General features: G+C 39.3%; 1 long non-coding RNA gene across 8 annotated transcripts in view; it reads left to right on the plus strand.

Moving 5' to 3' along the window:
* LOC110345494 (uncharacterized) overlaps positions 1-20,098 on the plus strand; it is a 326,656-nt gene that overhangs the window by 13,039 nt on the left and 293,519 nt on the right. For 6 of the 8 annotated variants that reach the window (XR_015446886.1, XR_015446889.1, XR_015446887.1 and 3 more), the window contains exons 2-4: positions 12,709-12,961; positions 15,123-15,187; positions 18,310-18,431. This is a non-coding gene — a long non-coding RNA (uncharacterized LOC110345494). Of the gene's footprint in view, positions 1-6,857; positions 7,714-12,708; positions 12,962-15,122; positions 15,188-16,756; positions 16,822-18,309; positions 18,432-20,098 lie in introns of those variants that run through there. The other 2 variants (XR_015446890.1, XR_015446885.1) reach the window with 2 other exon arrangements.

Here is a 20,098-nt window from a genome sequence, read left to right on the forward strand (position 1 = left end):
GGCTTCTATCAGTTTGAGGTAGAGACCATCTATTCCAATTTTTTGTAGGGTTTTTATCATAAATGGGTGTTGGATTTTGTCAAATGCTTTTTCTGCATCTATGGAGATATGCTTTCATTCTTAAGGACACTGAAATAATGTCTGTTGTTCTGCTTATATTCCTTTTCATTTAGAAACCTTTTCATTTTTACTCCCATCTCTGCCCCAAGCCTTCTGCATTGTGAAATAAGTAGGAACCCCACTTTTTACTTCATTCATGGTGTAAGCATAGCTCTGTAAACAGTTATTCTAATTATCAAACTTTCATCAAATAAGTAACATGTACTTAACACATTACAGTTTCTAAAGCACTTTTGAAATGTATTATTACATGTAGTCATCATGATCTTTTGAGATGGTTATGACAGTTTTCTCTGTTTTTTACAAACTGGAAAACTAAAGTTCAGAGATCATCATACTGTGCTACCCAAAGGGTACATAGGAAGAGGATTAGACTTGACACATTTTATTGATTATAAAAAGATTTATCCCTACATTTCCTACGAGATCAACCAGTACTGAAATTGTAAAACATCCTTTGCTTGCTCATCCACATGTGCATACTGGTGTGGCCTAATTTAAAAAAATATCCACTTTAGGACCTAGTATCTGTGAATTTGCCCCAACGTAGAGAATCTTTTGGAATGATTTAAAATTCTTAGTATTTTCAGCTCAGATTACGCATATGCATATACATAGAGAATTAACATCCCTTGGAAAAATGTGTAGTAGTTAACATATCTGCAGGCTTTCAAAGCAATTGGAGCACCTTGAATATCTCTTTGGTTTTGCTTCTCTTGAAGTGCTCCAGCTAATTTTAACACTTTAATTTTTTCTAATTTTTTTTCAGGGTGTGTTGGCACTCAGGTTAATATTGAGCTGCTTTTAAGACTGTTCAGTGTCTGGCATATTATAAACATTTCATGCATTTCAAATAATGACTGAAGTTTTCATCGTATGAACAAACAAAATTTGTATATAGGTATCTGTGGTATTACAGATGAATTAAGGACCTTGGCATGTGACAAGATCTGGGATTGAATCTTCAACTCACTGCTGTGTATTATACCTTCCTGAGGCACCCCTTGCCTGTGGGTTTGGTTTTATGTTTTCTGCTTTGCAAGGATCATCTGAAATAATGTATGCAAGGTACTCTGTACACTACATCATGCATGAATTGTGCTCAGAGTTTATGCCCAGAGTTTAACAAAGACAGAAATAGCTACTGTAACCCTAAATTATTCTAATTTAAAAAAGAGATTTCTGAAATGCTCTGTGGTGAACATGTGAGAAGAGTGTGAAGACGTGTATAACGTTACCGTATCTTTTCAAGGGAGCTACTCTTGCTATTGAGGCAGTGACGAGGCTACAGTTTCTGCAGAGGTGCAAAGACTAACATAAGCCCCACCGCAGGCACGTGGCTGATGGGGCTCAGGCTCCCTGGGGGTCGGGCAAGCAGAGTAGATGAGGGGAAACATGTTTTCACTTTCACCACCCATCCATCTGGGGGCAGAACTTCCTCCTGTGTCTTCAGGAACTTCAGAATCTGCTACCAGATGCTGACACTAATCAGAATGGCGAAGAATTATTAGCCAGCGATTGTGGATGGTAGGATTATACACAGCAGAATGAGATGGTTCTTATCAAGGAAAACCCACAGTTGGCCCATGTTCATAATCAGCCACAGTTATACAGCACTCACTTTTGATATGATTTAGGGCTACAGCATTTTTAGAATTTATTTGCACGTACAACTTAGCAGTCAAGCTCTTAATTAGTGGATTGTATGTTTTGATTAACCTTTGTATCCAAAACTCCAGCTGCATAATTCATAGCATAAAACACTCATGATGATGTAGTGGTTCAACAAAGCTATTCTAAATTTTACATAGAAGAACAAAGGGCCAAAAATTTTAAAGATAATTGAGAAGAAGGACAAGTGCAGATTTGTACTTTAATAAACGTTTCGTCTTATTCTGACGTTGTTATCAGGGCGGGGTGGTCATGGGCAAAGGCATAGACCTAAACTGAGGGGACAGAATGGACAGTTAAGAAACAGATCCATGCACTGTATGTAAACATATAAACCTTGATATGTATTTGAGAAGACATGGGAAAAGTTTGATGATTCAATAATGGATTCTGAAAAAACTGGTTAGTCATGTAGAAAAAAGTCGAAGTATATCATTATATTACACTGTACACAAAAGATCAATTACAGGTGGATTTAAGATCTAAATGTGAAGGCACAATTTTTAAATATCTAAAAGAAAATATTTTACGACTTTGGGATCGGTAAGGATTTCCTACATAATGTTCAAAAGACAGGCTATAAAAGAAAAGGTGGATAAATAAACCTGTCTATCGGGACCAAGTGTAGTGAGGAGGTAAAGCAAGAAGAATCTTATGTATCATTCAAAGAAGACGTTTACTGGTACTGCCACTTTGGAAAACAATATAAAAAGCCTAGTACAGTTGATAATAAGCCTACTACATTACCTGCACTCTTCTACTGCTGGTTGTAAGCCTATATAAACTCTCCCCACACCTGGCACATTTCCTAGTGCAAAGAAAGAACTCAGTGAATAGATGTTGAAGGAAGGAAAGAAAGCAGGAGATAGGGAAAGAAGGCAGGAAGACAGGAGAGAAGGAAAAAGGAAGAAAGAACGAGGATATTTGCTGTCATTGGTGTTTGCTTTGTTCTAGGTGTTGTGGAACTGCTTTTTCCTTTCCAGCACTGTCCTAAAAGACCCTAAAGATCTTTCAAGTCTAGTGCAACTTTGGGGACTCTCAGATTAGTGTGTATCTCTCAGATTTTACTATGAACAGAAATAAGGATTACATCCTGTAAATGTATCTCTTTATAGAATTCAGTCACTGTTCTTTGAATAATATACTCTAATTGCATATTTAAAATGAATCTATCTAATATATAAAATGAAGTGTACCAGTATATAATGGGAAGCATAATGTATTGGTCATTACTGGATGTTACAATTCTATTGACAAGGAAAGATGAGACCTGAGGCCCTGAAAGGATAAAATATCTTTGATGGGCATATGAGAGTAATCAAAATATATTTCACAGGTTTATGAAAAAAAATGGGTATTTTTTTCAAATAGTAAATATTCATATGAGCTAAGCCAATCCTTTTATAACATATATTCCCTAGAGCATAAGAAACATGTCAGCTCTTCCTATCACTGGAAGAATGTGTGGTTACCCTGGAAACAGCATCTTAGTTTCTGGTTTGAAGTACCACCTGGTGATTTCAAGTCTAACAGCTGTGCAGCATGTACATTTTCATTGAGGAAATAAAATGCATTCATGGATTATTTCATGGAGAAATTAAGAAGGAACCAGCTTGCAAATTTGGAGAAGGAGGAAAAGAAATAGCACTACCTGCCAGCAGACCCAACTGAAGTTTAAAACCCTAACTTCAGCCTTGGAAGCATGTCCAAAGTGCCGGAGACAACTCCGTTAGGGCTGTAAGACCAGGAGGCAGATTTCTCATGTTTATTCAGGCTCACCTAAGAACATTTTCTTAGCTTTTTTTTTTTTTTTTTTAAGAAAAGTATACTTTTAAGTGGAAATTAGCACTCTCCATTATAACAGGCATTTAGACAGAATGCATGTACCCATCACTGTAAGGGAAAGGAAGATGAAGAAAATAGTGTCCTCAGTTTCCTGCTTGGGTCTCAGTGCTCCTAATTTTCCCCAGAGTTTTGAGATCTTCCTTAGAGCTAGTCATTAGAAAACCAAGAATCCTTCAGTAATTTCTAATTGAATGTGATTTGTGAGGACTTCGGAGTCAGAAAGTGTGTTCTGAGTGTTTAGGGGAGGAATAGTGTTGTTGGGATGCGGGAGACAACAGGCTAGGGACTGTTCTCTAGAAACAGAAGAGATTGTGAACAGTTTAAGGCGTATATTTAAAGGTTTAATTTCCTTTTTCCCTTAATTGTTATGATCCTACATGTGTATTATTGAAGTTTAAAAATGAAAAAAGTTTATAGGAATAAGAAAAAATTACTGAAGATGCTGCTAAGATTGTTAATCTATTGAAAAATTGCTTGTAGTCTTGTTTATGCATTTTTTCACCTTTATGCTACATTTTAGTAGAGCTATTCATATATCATCCATATCTCTATTGATTTTCTGCAGTACTAATTATGACCTTTATGGCTTCAATGAAGTGCTTAATTCTGATGTGACATTTTGTGTTTCCTTGTTTTTGTGTGTGTGTGATACTGGGGATTGAACTCAGGGTCTTTGCGCTGAGCTACATTCCTAGCGTTTTAAAATTTTATTTTATTTTAAATTTTGAGACAGGGTCTCACTAAGTTGCTGAGTTACCTAGGGTGGCTTAAACTTGTGTTTTTTGTTTTGTTTTGTTTTTTGAGACAGGGTCTTGCTCTGCAGATCAGGCTGGGCTTGAATTCACTATGTAGCCCAAGCTGGCCTGGAACTCATAGTGATCATCCTGCCTCAGCCTCCCAAATACAGGAATTGCAGGCATGCACCACCGCACCCGGTTTGGATATTGTTTTACCCCAGTGGCTTAATGTTATTTTCTCCTTTCCTCTTAGTTCATTCTTGAATTTCCTTCATTTTATTTCATAGAGATTGTGTTCACATACTTTCTATTTAGAAGACCTGACAGATGTTATTCAAAGGTGTCTTTGGTTTTGCAGAATCTTTCCAGAAGTATCATGTTGGTTTTCTTGTTTCACTACTGGATAGGGTGAGATCTTTCTAGCCCCAATGTAAATAAGATGCACAGAATGTCCCCAGCACTGTCCCTTTGTATTTTGACAACTTCTCTCTCTCTGAACTGAATGTTAAAGTCTGTGTAAGTCCGTAACCTCTTTCCAATTTCCAGAGCTGAAGACTCTCTCATTCCATAAATACTTGAATCTGTACTATGGGGCAGGTACTGTTATAGGCACTAAGGATATAGAATTGAATACACCCAGATCTATAAAACAAGTGAACCTGTAATTGCATAGTGTAGATTATAATATGAGGCACCTGGTAAAGGAATACAAGTCTAGCAGAGGCAGTTATTTTATATGGACTTCAGAGAAAGACCTACAGTTTGCAAAGGTAATATTTGAGCTGATAGATGTGTGGGAGGGAGTTCTGTGATTATCTGGAGGAGTTACCATTCCCAGAAGAGGAGCAAAGAAAGCCTATTAGGAAATCTAAGGCTTTTACTTTACTCAGAGTGAGTGAGATGGCATTGTAGGGTTCTGTGGAGAGTGGTATCCCAGACACCAAGTGGACCAAGTGTTTAAGGTACTGTCCATAGGGTGAGCAGGAGGAGGGCTAAGAACTGATTACGGGAGGTCACAGCACAGAGGTCACTGGTGACTGCCCCACACACTGTCTGATGAAGTATTGAGGTTGAAAGTTGTTTGGGACAGCTGAAACTAGTATTCCTGAAAGAGAGGGAAGAGCTGGGCTGGAGGAGGCAGGGGAGAGACCTACACTTTAAGGAAGTTTTACTCTAAAAAGGAAGGGAGTTGAGGAGGTAACCGGAGAAGGATGTGGAACTGGGAGAGTTTTTTTTCTTTTTCTTAAATGGGAGAAATAATTACAGCACATTTGTGTGCTGGGAATGATCCAGGAGAGAATAAAAACTTGATGTAAGATCAGGGGGACAACTGCTAGAGCAGTGTCCATATGTGTGAGAGACAGGGCGGGCTCAGCGCACCAGTGACTCAGTTGGTCTTAGGGACATGGGCCAGTCATTGTGTCTACAGGAGGCAGATGGCTATCTGGGCACCGAGGCACACGCATGGTGCAGCATAGCACCCACTCAGTGTTGCTCAGCTTGCCTCTCACCAGAGAGTGGCACACGTGACAGATGAAACCAGTTGGGTATTTTCTGTGTGTATCCTGGGCAAGGCATGGAGGATAGCCCCTTCCTCCCTCACCCTCCCCTCCACCAGGATGCAAGCACACACAGTTTTTCCTGGGCCTGTCCTTGACCTCAACACTTTATTTTAGTAAAGTAAGTGTTACCTTTACAACCATCCTGCAGCTTCCAGAAACTTGAAATCAGACTGGGTTAGCCACTGACAGAGGATCACACACTGATAAGTGATCAAACGGAATTGAACCTAGACACTTTGCCTATTTCTGGGTCTTTCCATACTGTTATGGCTTGTGTCTAGGTGTCCTCCCAAAGCCTCACGTGGTCATAGGTGGGGCGTTTTCAGAGGTGTGTGGATCTAGAATCTGTGACACTGGGATTGGTTCATAGTGCAATGCTAGGCTCAAGAGCACTAGGATTAAGGGTGTGAGTGCTACCTGCCTAAGTGGCCTGGACAAGATATAAGAAATATAAAAAGCTGTGGTCATTGCTTGTTTGCTTTTCTACCTTCTGTCTGGTGTGAACTATTTCTTCTCTGTGATGCCTGTCTATCATGCTACCCTGCCTTGGAGCCAGCTGATTATGGACTGAAACCTCTATAAACTGTGAGTTAAATAAACCTTTTCCCCTTTAACTTTGGGTGTCAGACATTTTGTGTCAGCATCGAGAGAAAAGCAACTAAGACACGCATCATCACCAGGTTGGACTAAAGAAACAGTGATGTTTTACTTCCAAAGACTCAGATTCACTGTCTTTCTCCTGTACTTCCTTGCAATGGAACACTTCCTACCATGAGGTAGCCTTTTCAAGTGCATAGGAGTGAGGGAGCTTTTACCAGATGGAGGGTTCTCCAGGTGTGCTGCATACAGATAGATGTTCTCCTTACTCCATTTATGGAGTAAGGGGCTTAGGGGGAGTTACAGCTTCTGAGGAGCTGCACTCCATCTGTCCCTCTTCCCTTTTCCCTTAGGGTAACACTCCACTTCTCTGTGCTCCTTAGATATTGGGGAGGGGGAGAGCAGGATTTGTGTGCTCATTCTGTGGTCCCTAAATAGAGTTTTTGAACTAGTACAAGACATTCTGGGACCTCTGATTCAACCATCTCCAACTCCACTCCTCCTTCAGTTTCTTATGTTGAAATCTTGGGCATCCCACCCCTATTCCATTAATACACACAGCTGCTTTATTCTTTGGGAGAAAGAAGAGAAAATGTATATGGGTTTAGCCTGAAAACACTTTTCCTTGGTATTACAAGAGCTGTCATTGCAATCATTCTATGGAGCCAGTGGCATGCAACTGGCAGGTACTCTATGATGCATGCCCTGCCCAAGGAACACTTCAATTTGGCTTTAAATTAAATTAATTTGGCTTAAAATTAAAGCTTAGTTTAAAAAGTATTTAGAAAAGTAGTTTTAGAGTGTTCAAATATGTATCCATATAATATTTTCAGAGCTGTAATACTGATGCTCCTATGGCTCAGAAGCATACCTACTAGAAAACATCTTAGGATGGAAGATTTGTGTGTGTGTGTGTGTGTGGTATTGGGGACTGAACACCCAGGACTTCACACTGAGCTACATCGCCAGGCCTTTTCTTGTTTGTTATTTTGAGATGGGGGTCTCACTAAGTTGCCCAGATGGGGCTTGAATTTATTTTTTATTTATTTCTTTATTTTTCCAGTATTGAGGATCAAAGTTAGAACCCCGCACTTGTGAGGAAGGCCCAGTGCCACTGAGCTAAATCCCCAGCCCCTGAATTTATGATCTTGCCTCAGCCTCCCAAAGTGCTGGGATTACAGGTGAGCACCACCATGTCTGGTCAGAAAGAAAGATGTTAATTCCATCCCCTCATAGAAAGTTCTGCAGGAGTTGTCAGTCCTTTGCAGCGTCTCTCCCTCAGGCCTCCTTCCTTTGTGGAAATGTTCAGGGTTGCATATGAGGGCAATGGGTTGTTTCTAAGGGGGAGACGATGGCCTTATTAACATTTCCATGTGTGCTGATTGTGTATGTGTGTGGGGCGGGGTGCAGGGTGAACTGAAAGCTAGAATTAGTCCTATGAATTATGGGCTTGTTTGGATCCTGGGCCCCTCCTGCCCTAACCAGTGCCAGTAAATCCTGCAGGCAACTTCAACCCCACTACTAGCTTTCCGTCCCGCTCATCTAAATGTCCGTGCCAAGGTGCCAATCACAACCCTCCCTTTCTTGGTTTTTTTGTACAAAAACTATTTTAGAGTCATTTTAAATGTCAAACCTTCAAGCACTGTGAACAGAGAAGGCTCATTCAGTTCACAGCATAGCTAAAAAGTCTTTAAAAAATTCTGATGAAGGCACTCATATTTGAAGAGGTCTATACTTTTCACCGAGTTTTAGTTCCAGCGAGAAACAAAATTGCAACATTGGAGGGAAGGTTAAAAGAAGAAGCCTGAGAAAAGCATAAATGTCAACAGCAGGACCTCCATGCCCAGGAGAGGTGGAGAGGCCCCATGTGGGAATCATATTGCAGTGGCTGCTTTATATGGTGCGTCAATAAACATGGTTCCTACGCTATCTGAAATATTCAGTGTCGACCGAAACAGTCGTAGACATAATGCCATTCCAGACACATGTGAGAATGGACACATAGAACACATCATACTAAGAATTTGGTACCTTTTTCAAAATATTTTATTATGTACACATTTCAGGTTAAATACAAATTCCATGTTCACATAGTTTGAGCAATAGAAAACACATTTTGAAATCAGTCCTGTACAGCAGGGAATCTTCCTGTAGGAGTTCTTGGAGGTTGATTCTTCATTTAACAAATGTTTATTGATAATAGAAGGCAGGAAACTGTGGCATCCTTCTAGCTTCAAAGAGTTTAAAATGTGGTAGGGATCTTTAGGAGAGTTGTTTTTCATCAGAGAATTCAAAAGAACTTTCATATAGCTATATGAGAAAAGTATAAAGCCATAAAGAGGAATAAGGAGGCAAAGTTGTGATTCCAAAGTTACAAACAAAAAAAGAATGTCCAAGCAATCTTGAGATAGAAATAATTGAACCAAGAACAACACCATACATGAATTAATCCAATGTCTCTTAAATTATCGAATGTGTTCCAGTGGGCTCCTTTGAGAATCTAATGAAAATTATAGGTCCAGAAATGTCCACGTATCCAAAACTTTTGCATAAGGGATTTGGTATCCAAGTCTTAGTCTTTATTTATATTTTAAAACTTGTACAGTAACATTTACCATGGCTAATGTGTAATAACTATTTACACTGCTGTCTCCTCTCCTAGAAAATGAGCACTCCTGGGACACGATTGCATTTTGTTTATCTTTTATTCAAACCCCTTTCTATGTAGCATTGTGCTTGTAGGATAGAAGGTCCTAAACCTGTTGTCTGGCAAACCAGCTGAGGTGGCCAGAGTGACTACAGCTGACGAGGCCCCCTCTCTCTATGGGATCTCTCGTCACTTGAGAGTCTGACCTGGCACTTTCGAATGTGGCTGGATCCCAAAAGAGTGAAAAAGAACACTGCAAATCTCTCAGGGCCTAAACCTGGAAGTCACAAAATACCACTCCTGCCACATTTTGTTTGTTGGTCAAAGCAAGTGACAGAACAAATCTGGATTCAAGGGGAGGAGAAATAGATATCACATTTTTGGCAGGGGGAGTCAGGGTCTTACTCTGTAGCCCAGGCTGGCCTTGAACTTGCAGTGATCCTCCTGCCTCAGCTTCCCAAGTGCTGGGATTACGGGCATGAGCCACCATACCCGACTCCTTTTCACATCTTTTTGAGGAATTAATAACACATGTATTCAGGGATGAGGGGAATCTTTATAAAGATGTTATAAACAATCTACACAGTAAGTAAATAATAGGACAGGTTATAGCTGATGTGACAAAAATTGTGAGTTTTACTCAAATGATAGATGTTTGGAGAATGCTGTATTTAACCTGACACCTGAATTTCACACTGGACAGTTGGTCGGTTGACAGTTTTTAGTATCTTGTACGTACTAATTCCAGTGCATACAAGGCTGTCTATACATTGCGAGGGGGACAGATATGCAAGTATATAGCTCTGACACAACATGATGCATGTTACAGTGAAGAGTTTGGTACATGCAGCACTGACATTCTATGTAGACGTCTGAGTTCATATGGATTTTCTCGGGCCCATACTTTCTAGCAGATCTCAAAAAAAATGTGAAGCTCCAGAAGGACCTAAAAGGCACTGAAAAGGCTCAAAAGCACCATAGAGACACAGTAGTGTGAAGCAGAGAAATGAAGCCATTAACAGATGAGAAGCAGAAACCTTTACAGATGGGAGAAGGGATAATTAAGGAGGAAGCACTGGTTTGAGCTGGAAGTCAGATGTGTGTGTAGAAGGTGAGATGGGAATAGGAGAAGAGGAAGATGATGAAGGAGGACAGGAATGTGGATAACTGGAGAAAGGAAGGGAGAGAAAAAGTAATTCAAGGATGACTGACTTTTCTATCTTTGGGAGAATGGGAGAATTTTACAGTCCTAGGAATAAGTGCAAGTTTTCTGGACCGTATTTCCGGAATTCAGTTTTGTTCAAGTTGTGATTGAGGTAGATGCTTCTATGATAAACCAACAAATCATTGGAAATGCAGGGCTGGGACTTACCTACCTGTGCTAGGCACTGTTCTAGGAATCGGATGTAAGGTGACAGATATCCTCAGAGAGCTTATGTCTCAGTGTGGTTGGTGAGGGGGTGAGGGAAGGTGCCACTTAACATGTACAAAAGTTAACATAAATTTTACCTAATGTTACTTTTTTTTTTTTTGGAAAGGGGATTGAACTCAGGACCTTGCGCTTGTGAGGCAGGTGCAGGAACCACTGAGCTAAACCCCTGGCCCTGAGTGATTTTTTTTTTTTTTTTGTACTGGGGATCGAACTCGGGACCTTGTGCTTGTGAGGCAGGTCCTGGAACCACTGAGCTAAATCCCCAGCCAAGAAATTAACCTTTGCAATCTAAAGTGGTCCCTCCCAGAGACCAGATCATTGTAATTCTTCCCTCACCACCTCCATCCACAGACAGCCAATCTTCCCTCTTTTGTGGTAGAACAACAAAAAGCCATTCTGGTTACCGGAGTGGAACTCAGGAGAGAGGAACCATGAGAGAGGGAGAGAGAAAGGATAGAGGACAGTGGCAGTGGGAGTCGCTTACTGACCAGTTTTGGAATGGGATGGATACAATCTGGGATCGGGTCCCACCCCACAGTCACTGCCCAGGAATGAGGTGACTTGAGCAGTGATGCCCTTCACTGCTCAGCTCAGAGCAGCTGCCGTACAGGATGCATTATGTCACTTGTGACATGGATTGTATCGCTTCAACTTGAGAGAAGAACGAGTTGCACAATTTCCTGGGCTTCATCTGTGCCCATCTGAGGTAGTGACAGGACACAGTCTTCTGTCACCACACATCTACACATGTCTGGACCCTTCCTGTGGGGAAGACAGGGTAAGAACAGAGTACCTGTGGACCAAGCTACTGCCACATTGCCTTTTGAGTCTTCTACTTCATCTTTGGCAAGGTAGAGGGATAGTCATATTTTAAGGAAATTGTATATTAAATTATTCCAACTTTTCAATCACTTGTTTCTGAATACATCTCCCCACTGCCTGAAGAATGTGTACAGTGTTAAGTAAATTGCTTGTTTCAGTGATCCTGACCATAGGTACTATGCCTGGTGCCAGGATGTCCCTGTAGATTTAAGGTAAACAAAGATAAATTAGTTCATGATGTGTGTTGAAATTATAGGATTGCAGGGGCCAAGCATTTAGCTCAGTGGTTCCGCCAACTGCTTTGCAAGTGTAAGGTACCGAGTTTGATCTCCGGTACCAAAAAAAAAGAAAGAAAGAAATTATAGGTTTGCATAAAATGAAACTTTCTGTGATTAGAAAATGTCATCATTTTAGAGTTTGTAAAGGTGTCAAACATTGGATGAGAAAAAATGAATTTAAATGATGGGTTCTGTTATTATTTTTTTAACCTTAGGTAAAATGTTATTTCAAAACCAGTCTTGAGTGTTACTAGATGCAGTGGGGAGAAGCAGAGGCATTGCCTGGGACCTCTATCAGAGAGAAGACATGTGGGCTTGGCAATTATTTCAGATCTTTCTGTCATTTACTGGTATCATCCTACTTTAATCAAATATAATGGTAGGCTGTTATTCAAATTACAAATATAATCAGAGAAAAAGTTCACCAAATGTCAGCCATATATCTGTCTCTAAAATGCTGAAAAGCAATGTTAAAGAAAAATAGGAAATTTGGGGTTGGTGCCATGGCGCTGCTGTTCTCCATCACATTGTTTATGATCTTGAATATTTCAGTCATGACGTAAATCCATGGAATCAAGTCACTGATATGTTTAGGTTTCTTAGTCACATTTGGTGGCTGTTAATACTATAGAGGTGGCAAGGACGTTTTTAGCATACAATGTCTCTTGTCAAGAGAAAATGAAAACCTCCCAGGAAAGTCCCAGAACACTGGCACTGGCTTTGCTAAGTTGGTCCCAGCACAGACTCTTAGAGTGGGGATCTGAATGATCCATCCCAAACTTAGTATAAAGGGGGGTCAGAATTAGGGTTTGGTTCCCTTGTGTTGGTGATCGAACTGTAGTACTACTGCTGCCAGCAGTAATAGTAATATTGACATGGGTTAGCAATTACCTAGTATTTTCTGTTTTCTAGGGGCTGTTTAAGCATATTTCATAATTAACCAGTTTAATCCTTACAACAGCAATCAATGTCATTACTGTCTATCCTTCTCTTACAGATGAGGAAACTGAGGCCCAGAGAGATCACACAGCTACTAAGTCAAGGAGCTGGGACAGGCGTGGGTGCTGAAAAGTGATTGATACTGATAGTAAAATTGAGGAAGACATGATGTTTTTGTAATTTGAGAAAAATCACTGAAGAATAAACTATATGAAGTCATTGATGCCAAATTCCCAGCCCCAGCCTTTGCAGCTGCCCCGCCTGGGGTTCGTCTCTATGGGAAGGAGTCTTTGCCGTGGACAGAGGCCGTGGTGAGCTGCTCCTGAGACTTCTCATTTATGCTCATGCATACCTGGATTGTGAAATGTTTGACCTGGAAGGAAGGCTAGGGACCAATGAGCTCCTCATTTTACTGATTAGGCCTTGATGCAGCACATGGCTTTAATGTTGGGTTACAGGGACACTTTCTTGTTTGGGTTCTGGGAAAGGAAATTTTTTTTTTTCAGGAGGCAGCAGGTTTGTACCTTATGTCCTTGACAGACAGGAATCACAAAGCTAAAAGTTAAAAGAGAAGAAATGCTACAAGATTTTATAGAGAAACATGTGGACAGGAAGGAGGTCTTTAGGTGGGGTTTATTTATAGCTCAGCAAGGACTGCATAGATCTGTGCCTATGGTTAGGGTATCTTGAAGAAAGGTGAACTTTTTTTTGATTCCAGGGATCGAACTCAGGACCTTGCACTTACAAAGCAGGCGCAACACCACTGAGCTAAATCCCTGGTCCAAGAACTGTAAACTTTATATTCCTTTAATGTTCTTAGTAGGTGCCCAGGGGGATTCATTATTTTAGTTTTCATAGTGATGCTATTTGGAAATGTCAGAAACTTCCAAATATCTAGTTTCTTCACAAGAATGTATGGTGGCACCTCTTTCTGAGTGCTGCTGTCCTGGGTGTCCCTTGGTGCTAGACGTTTTGAACACAGGACCATGGCTCTTACCTGGACACCTGAGTGTGGACTGGGGTTCCACTCAGGTGTGTTGGAGAGAAGTAATCTCTTGCTGCCATATTTTACCCCAGCCTTCTCATTACCATGCCCAGGAAATCACTCCTGCTGTAACTTCCTAATTATGCCTCTGGGTACTTTATGAGAAGGGTGACATTTTTCTCTTGACAGGCTATATAATAGTAGAGGACTATCCTTGTCACTCTTTATTGCTTTTAATAACTGCAAAATTTCTTGCAAGATGTCTAGAACTTCATAAACATATGTTGATGGCACTGTTTTATCCATCCTGAAATGATCAAGGTCACAGTCAATGTTTCAGAGGAAGGAAGACTGTGAACATATTTATAAATAGATATGTAGCTTGAGAATGACCCTTTCAGACATGGAGACATTAGCTAGCAATGAGGAAGGAAGTGATGAAATGCAATAATAATTTTTTTAAAGCAAAGTATCAAGGTGTATGCCAAACGCTTGCTATTGTGTTTAATTTGATTGGCATCTCAGCATTTTAGAGGCTTAAGCATTTATCTTTATAATGAAAAGTGAATTAAAAAATAAGAATGGAACAAAAGTACAATTTAAATCATTACAAGTCAGTGTACAATGCCTAATTTTAACTTAGAAAACCTAAGTGAAATGTGTAAGGCCACGGTCCCTTACATTTTGTCGTTCTGATCTTTTAAGAACGTAGATACAGGAGATGATTTTAGGGAGTGTTGAATCCCATTCATCCTCAACAGATATTTTTAATAATTTAAAAATCTGAAAGGTGTATCAGTTTTTTTATTTGGTGCATAAAAAAATCCTGAGGAATTGGTAGAGACCTACCAGCCTGCAGGTTGATGATTTGTGCTTATTAGGCCTCAAAATTCTCAACATCCTGGAAGAGAGAAAGACAACAACAACAAAAATACTGCTTTTGATGCTTTTGATCAACAGTATCAACAGTAATGACAACAGTGTAGTTGGTGGATCCATACACATTAACATTAACCCTTTTGGTACTTATGTAGGAAAATATTTTTATAGTGTATCAAGGGACAAGAGTTCAGGCATTCAAGTTAAACCTTGAATAAGTTAACTCCTCTCAGAGTTGTAAATTCTTCATTTGTAAAGGAAGAATTATTTCTAACAATAATGATAATTATTAATATTGCCTTAAAATTTTTCTGAAGATTAAATGAATAATACATGGAAAGCACTTTACCTGCCTTATGTTACTAGTTATTTTTTATTGGTACATTTTAGATATTCATAACATTCATCATAGGGAATTTGTACCTGTACGTGATATATCTTGCTTCTTTTTTTTCCCCTTCCCCTCCTCTCCCTTCAACCCCTCTTCCCCTCTTTGTTTACAAAAGCTTGTTTCCATTTTTCCTTGTCCCTTCTTTCCTTTCCCTTCCTCATCCCCCCTTGTTTATGTTACTAATTATTATCATGATGGTCTTTATTATATTTTTCAGATGACGAAGGTCAGGCTTAGAGATCCAGGAAGTTGAGACATGGAAAGCAGGAGTGGAGCAAGGAGGTACTGCTCCACTAATTCCCAAATCCTTCTAGTCCTCAGCTTCCCACTACTGAGCTGCATTAGGAAACGTTGCTTTTTGGAGGCATGGAGAATGTGGCAGCAAGGTTCAGTCTTTGGTCTAGAAGCTGACTCTCATGTTGGGAAGAGGTGACCAGGACACTGGGAATAGTAGTTATGCACTAGGGAAGTCAGATGTTGCTCCTGACTGGCATTTGGCTCCCTCTGTGTCCCCACCTTTTCCCAATGGTGTTGTCCTTTCATGTTTTGTGGTTGCCCAACCTTAGGAAGCATCAATTGGATGAGGGCAATGTGTTCCACTTTCCTTGAACATGTTTAACTCCCTAGATAACAAAAAGAAGGGAAGAGAGATAACCTTCCACTCAGATGAATAAGAATAAGCATTTGTGCTGTACAGCTCCCCCACTCCCTGCAAAAATTTGGGAGGAAAGACGCTTTTTGAGGTTGAACATTTCTTTGCATGACATCTGATTTTTCCACTCTTGTCATTTTAACTGTCCTTTAGAATGAAATTTCTCTGAAGTATAATCTCTTGGTAGGCTTTAGTGAAATCATCTCCTCATTGGTACTTTTATTTGCATTTCCACCTTTTGGATTTACTCTGTCATTAGATTTCATTGTTTGTGTGCTTTTTTTCCTTTATTGGTGTGTAGGCTTCTTACAGTCAAGGACAGAAACATTTTCCTCTTCATCTGTCCAGAATCTATTATTTCTCAGGAAATATCAAAGCACTTAGACAAATGGAACACTAGATACTAATTTGGACTAAATATTTTTGCTGGCTGCTATATGACAAATAGTGAAAAGAAGGAAGCTCATAAAACTGACTTCATGAGGTGTAGACAGTTTTACCAATTAGAATATTTTTGGCAGTCATTGATACCAGAAAAGGTGTGAAAGTAGTGGAAAGGGAGATAAGCAGATAAAGGGGCAGAATGATACAGAAAGGAGCTGAAAATAAGAAGGAGGTTAGGATAGGAGACATATTTTATGTCACCAATTACTTCTCCTGGTTCCCAAACTGTCTGGGGCTAGTGAGATCTGCCCTGACCCTGGTACAAATGTCAAGAGAGTGGAATTCACTTGGCTCTCAAATCAGAAAAAAAAATGGGGGCCAAATCTAAGCAGCAAAAAGTGTGTCTTTATACTTTTTCCATCAGCCAAGTCAGAAGTTCAATTACTAGCATGAGTTGAAGATGTAAATTTGAATATCCAATTTTTAAGCCTAAGAAACAGATATTGGTAGTAAGGAGAGGAATTGTATGCAGTGGTTTCCATTGTGTAAGCTGGGATAATTATACAACAAGGCATACTTCAGTTTGGGGGGATTACGTGAATTGTATCCAGAGCGAACATGGGGTAGACCTGCCCGTGTATAGGCAAATATAAATTTCCCAGTCAAGCTCGTGTTTGAGCACTGCTGTGAAAGACACTCCATTTTCTTTTTTTTTGTACCAGGGATTGAACTCAGAACCTTGTGCTTGCGAGGCAGGCAAGGTGCCACTGAGCTAAATCCTTGGCCCCAATATTCCATTTTCTGTTTTATTTTAGATTCTGGAAGAGCTGCTATTTTATTGCCTTGACGTGTGGATGAACTGCTTAACCTCTCTACAATGGTTTAGTTTTTTAAATTAATGCATATTAATTATACAGAATAATGGGTTGATTTTCTGTTCTTATAAATCTTTCTTTCTTCTTTCATTGGTCTCTGATGTCTTCCTGGACTAATAAAAAGAAGCAAAGAGAACAGGAAAAAGGGAATAGTTGGTCTTAAAAAGAGAGAATAAGTAATTTCCCAAAGGAAGGCAATAGAGTGTTGGCCCTAGATTCTTTCATTCTGGAAGGAAAAGCCTTCAGACTTACTTTTCCATTAGTGGTACTTTTTGCTGTATTTTACTTCTGCAAAAATTAAGTATCAGTTAAGTGAGAGCCATGTGCTTCCTTTCTGGAGACATCTTCAAAGAGAAAAGAAGGTACGTGAAAAGAGAGTAGAAAAAATAATGGGTGATGAGTTAAGAGGGAACTTTTTTAAAGAAGTAAAACACCAATTGAAATGGATAGATTTGATTTTTGTTTTAATGGAGAGTACATGAGCTGCTTCTTATTCCCCAAAGTGAGCACAATTCAGTTGGCTTGTTCTGTACACATGGTGATGGTCCATGGTGATCCATTGCCAGCTTTTCAGTACTCCATTCCCGGACTGTGGGAACCAGGAGTGCGGCAGCATTCCACCTGTGTTCCCATGGTGTTCCATCTGCAGCACTTTCTGTTATTTAGTTTCCAACTTGCTTGAAATAGTATTATTTGCTCTAAAGGACGATGGTGATGTGTTGCTCATGACAGGCTCTGTAGTTCCATCAGCCCAGAAAATGCCTTCAGTGTAGCATTAGAGAATAAAAAGCTAACAGCCGGAAGCTGGATAAAGCTAGCAGCATGCACAGGTAGTTGTCCAAACACCTTAACTTGATTCACTTCTGGACTGCTTTGTATTTCCAGACTCTAGCTGAAGTGGCATAAAACTACTATAAGCAAGTCTGTTTGTCCATGCTTGGGTGAGAGGCAACCCTAGAATTTCATTTCAGTGACTTGAGTTGGACTTTTTTTTTCATTCTCTCACATGAGGTTACCCAGTCTGCTAAAGAGTAACACATACATCCTAAAGATCAGTAAACTGGTCCAAAATCGTACCCCAGCTCATTTTTTGCCTGTCCTTATTGTGTTTCAGCACTGGGGCTTTATAGGTGGTAAAGGCATTGCTCCTGACCTCACCAAGTTCATAGTTTCACCAAGAGAGACAAAGACTACAGAGGCTTTTGCTTGGGTTGAGATTTTGTGCTTCACAGTATTTTTGGAAGAAATGAATCAAGTGCTAGATTTCTTAAACAGTACTACTAGTCCATCTTGGTGATGAAGAGGGAAATGGAAAGCCACAAAAATAAGTAAGAGGAGAGAATTTGGTGGTAGATTCTGTTTAAGACTTTTAAGAGTGGAAAAATAATTTTTCCTTCAACTTTTTATATAGAAAAATTTCAGACTTACAGAATAGAATTGTCAGTGTTTTGTCACATCCATTTTCATTTTCTGTGTATTTTTTGATTTATAAGGGTGGCAAAAATCATGACATTTCACACACTCCGCCCCAGTGGAACCCATCTTCCTCTGCTGTCTAACTGAAGAACTAGCAATGCCTTCCAAAGCTAAAGGAAACTCCAGCTCCACGCAACAGGTAAGGACAGGGTTTGTGAGCACCACCCTGCTGCATCTTTGAGAAATATCTGGGCTGTGTGCATCTCCAGCCTTACACACTGACTGTGTGTGTGGGGGGGTGGGGGGTGGGGGGGTGGCTCTGCTCATTGTTCAGCTCCCTGGAGTTTTAAAACACTTGTTCTTTCACATTAGCATAGGGAGATCTAATTTATTCTCTTAAAGAATTATATAGTATTTCATTGCATAAATGCACCAGAATTTCAAAACCAAGCCTCTATTGATGGATATTTAGATTGTTTTCAGACTTTTGCCACTACAATTGTAATGTAATGAATGTCTTTTTATAGTAATGGATTTGGGGGATCCTTCATGACTAAGTGACTATAGGAGAACAGTTAAGAGTGTTTGTTGCTATATTTCTTTGGAAAATATGGGATTCAGCTCCTTTTCTGGTTACTTTTGTATTGAAACTACTTAAGTCCTGATTTCTATGATTTTAACTTTTCAAAATTGAGTTTAAAAATAATACTAATCACCCTTAAAAATCCATATTAACATAGCTTAAAAATACATTTAATGACATTAGGACCCCCCTCATAACTTATCTGTAGTATTGTTTATTCAACAAATATTTCTTGGGCCGGTGATTCAGCTCAGTCGTTTCCACACCTGCTGCGCAAGAGCAAGGACCTGAGTTCGATCCCCGGTACCAAAAAAAAAAAAAAAAAAAGAACAAATATTTCTTGAATGGGTCTGTATGCCAGGGATTACATTGAAGGTTTGGTTTTGGTACATTTTATACTTCTTAGTATAAATCCTGTTGCAATTTAGGACTAAAACAATCCATTAAATTGTTGACAAATCATTTGTACACCAGTAGGGTGGAGAGGAAGGGAAAGATAATATTATAGCTGTCTCTTAGCATATTTTCTAGGTAATATTTATAAATACTATAATTTATTTCCTTCCTTTATTCTCCTTCTTTCCTTCCTTTCTTTTTTTTTAAAAATAGATTATAATGAATGTTATGGCTTAATGTTTAATAGTTTTGGAAACCATGACTGTCCTAGATTTCTAGTTTGAGGTTTTAAAAATATATCACCGTTTTCTATGACAAAGATATAACTAATCCCTTATTAAGCTTATAAGCCTAATATACCTATATGTGGATTCCAGATATTTAGAGGTGATGTACTTCCTTTTTTCTATTGTCATTGCTGAAGTTTGAACCTAGAACCTCATGCATGCTAGGCAAATGCACTACCACTGAGCTATACCCTTAGACCCCTCCTTAATTTATAAAGCAGAAAATCATTATAGACTCCTCTCATCTAATGAATATCTACATTAAAGTATGTATGGACTATACATGCATATGACATAAAAATTTAAATGATAAAAAACATATCTATTTTTGTTCCCCAGAGTGAACTAATATAGTCAGTTTCTTCAATGTTTGCTGTTTAACACAGACACAAGCAATGTTTCCTCTTTTCTTCCTCCAATTTTAATAGTTGGTATGATTAGTCTTCCCTCATTCCTCTTTTTATTTTTCTCTAGGTGCTTTTCCCTAGTTCTTATTGTTTATTTAATTTTATAAAGGGAATTCAAAATCAATTTATCTAGGTTGAAAAAAATTCTACTAATGATTTTGGGAATGAGGTACACAACATTTGTGAACTAACT

Source organism: Heterocephalus glaber, unplaced genomic scaffold (assembly GCF_053883595.1).
Source record: "Heterocephalus glaber isolate CG9 unplaced genomic scaffold, H.glaber_assembly_v1.0 deba00001733, whole genome shotgun sequence".
In the NCBI taxonomy this organism is placed as follows: Eukaryota; Metazoa; Chordata; class Mammalia; order Rodentia; family Bathyergidae; genus Heterocephalus; species Heterocephalus glaber.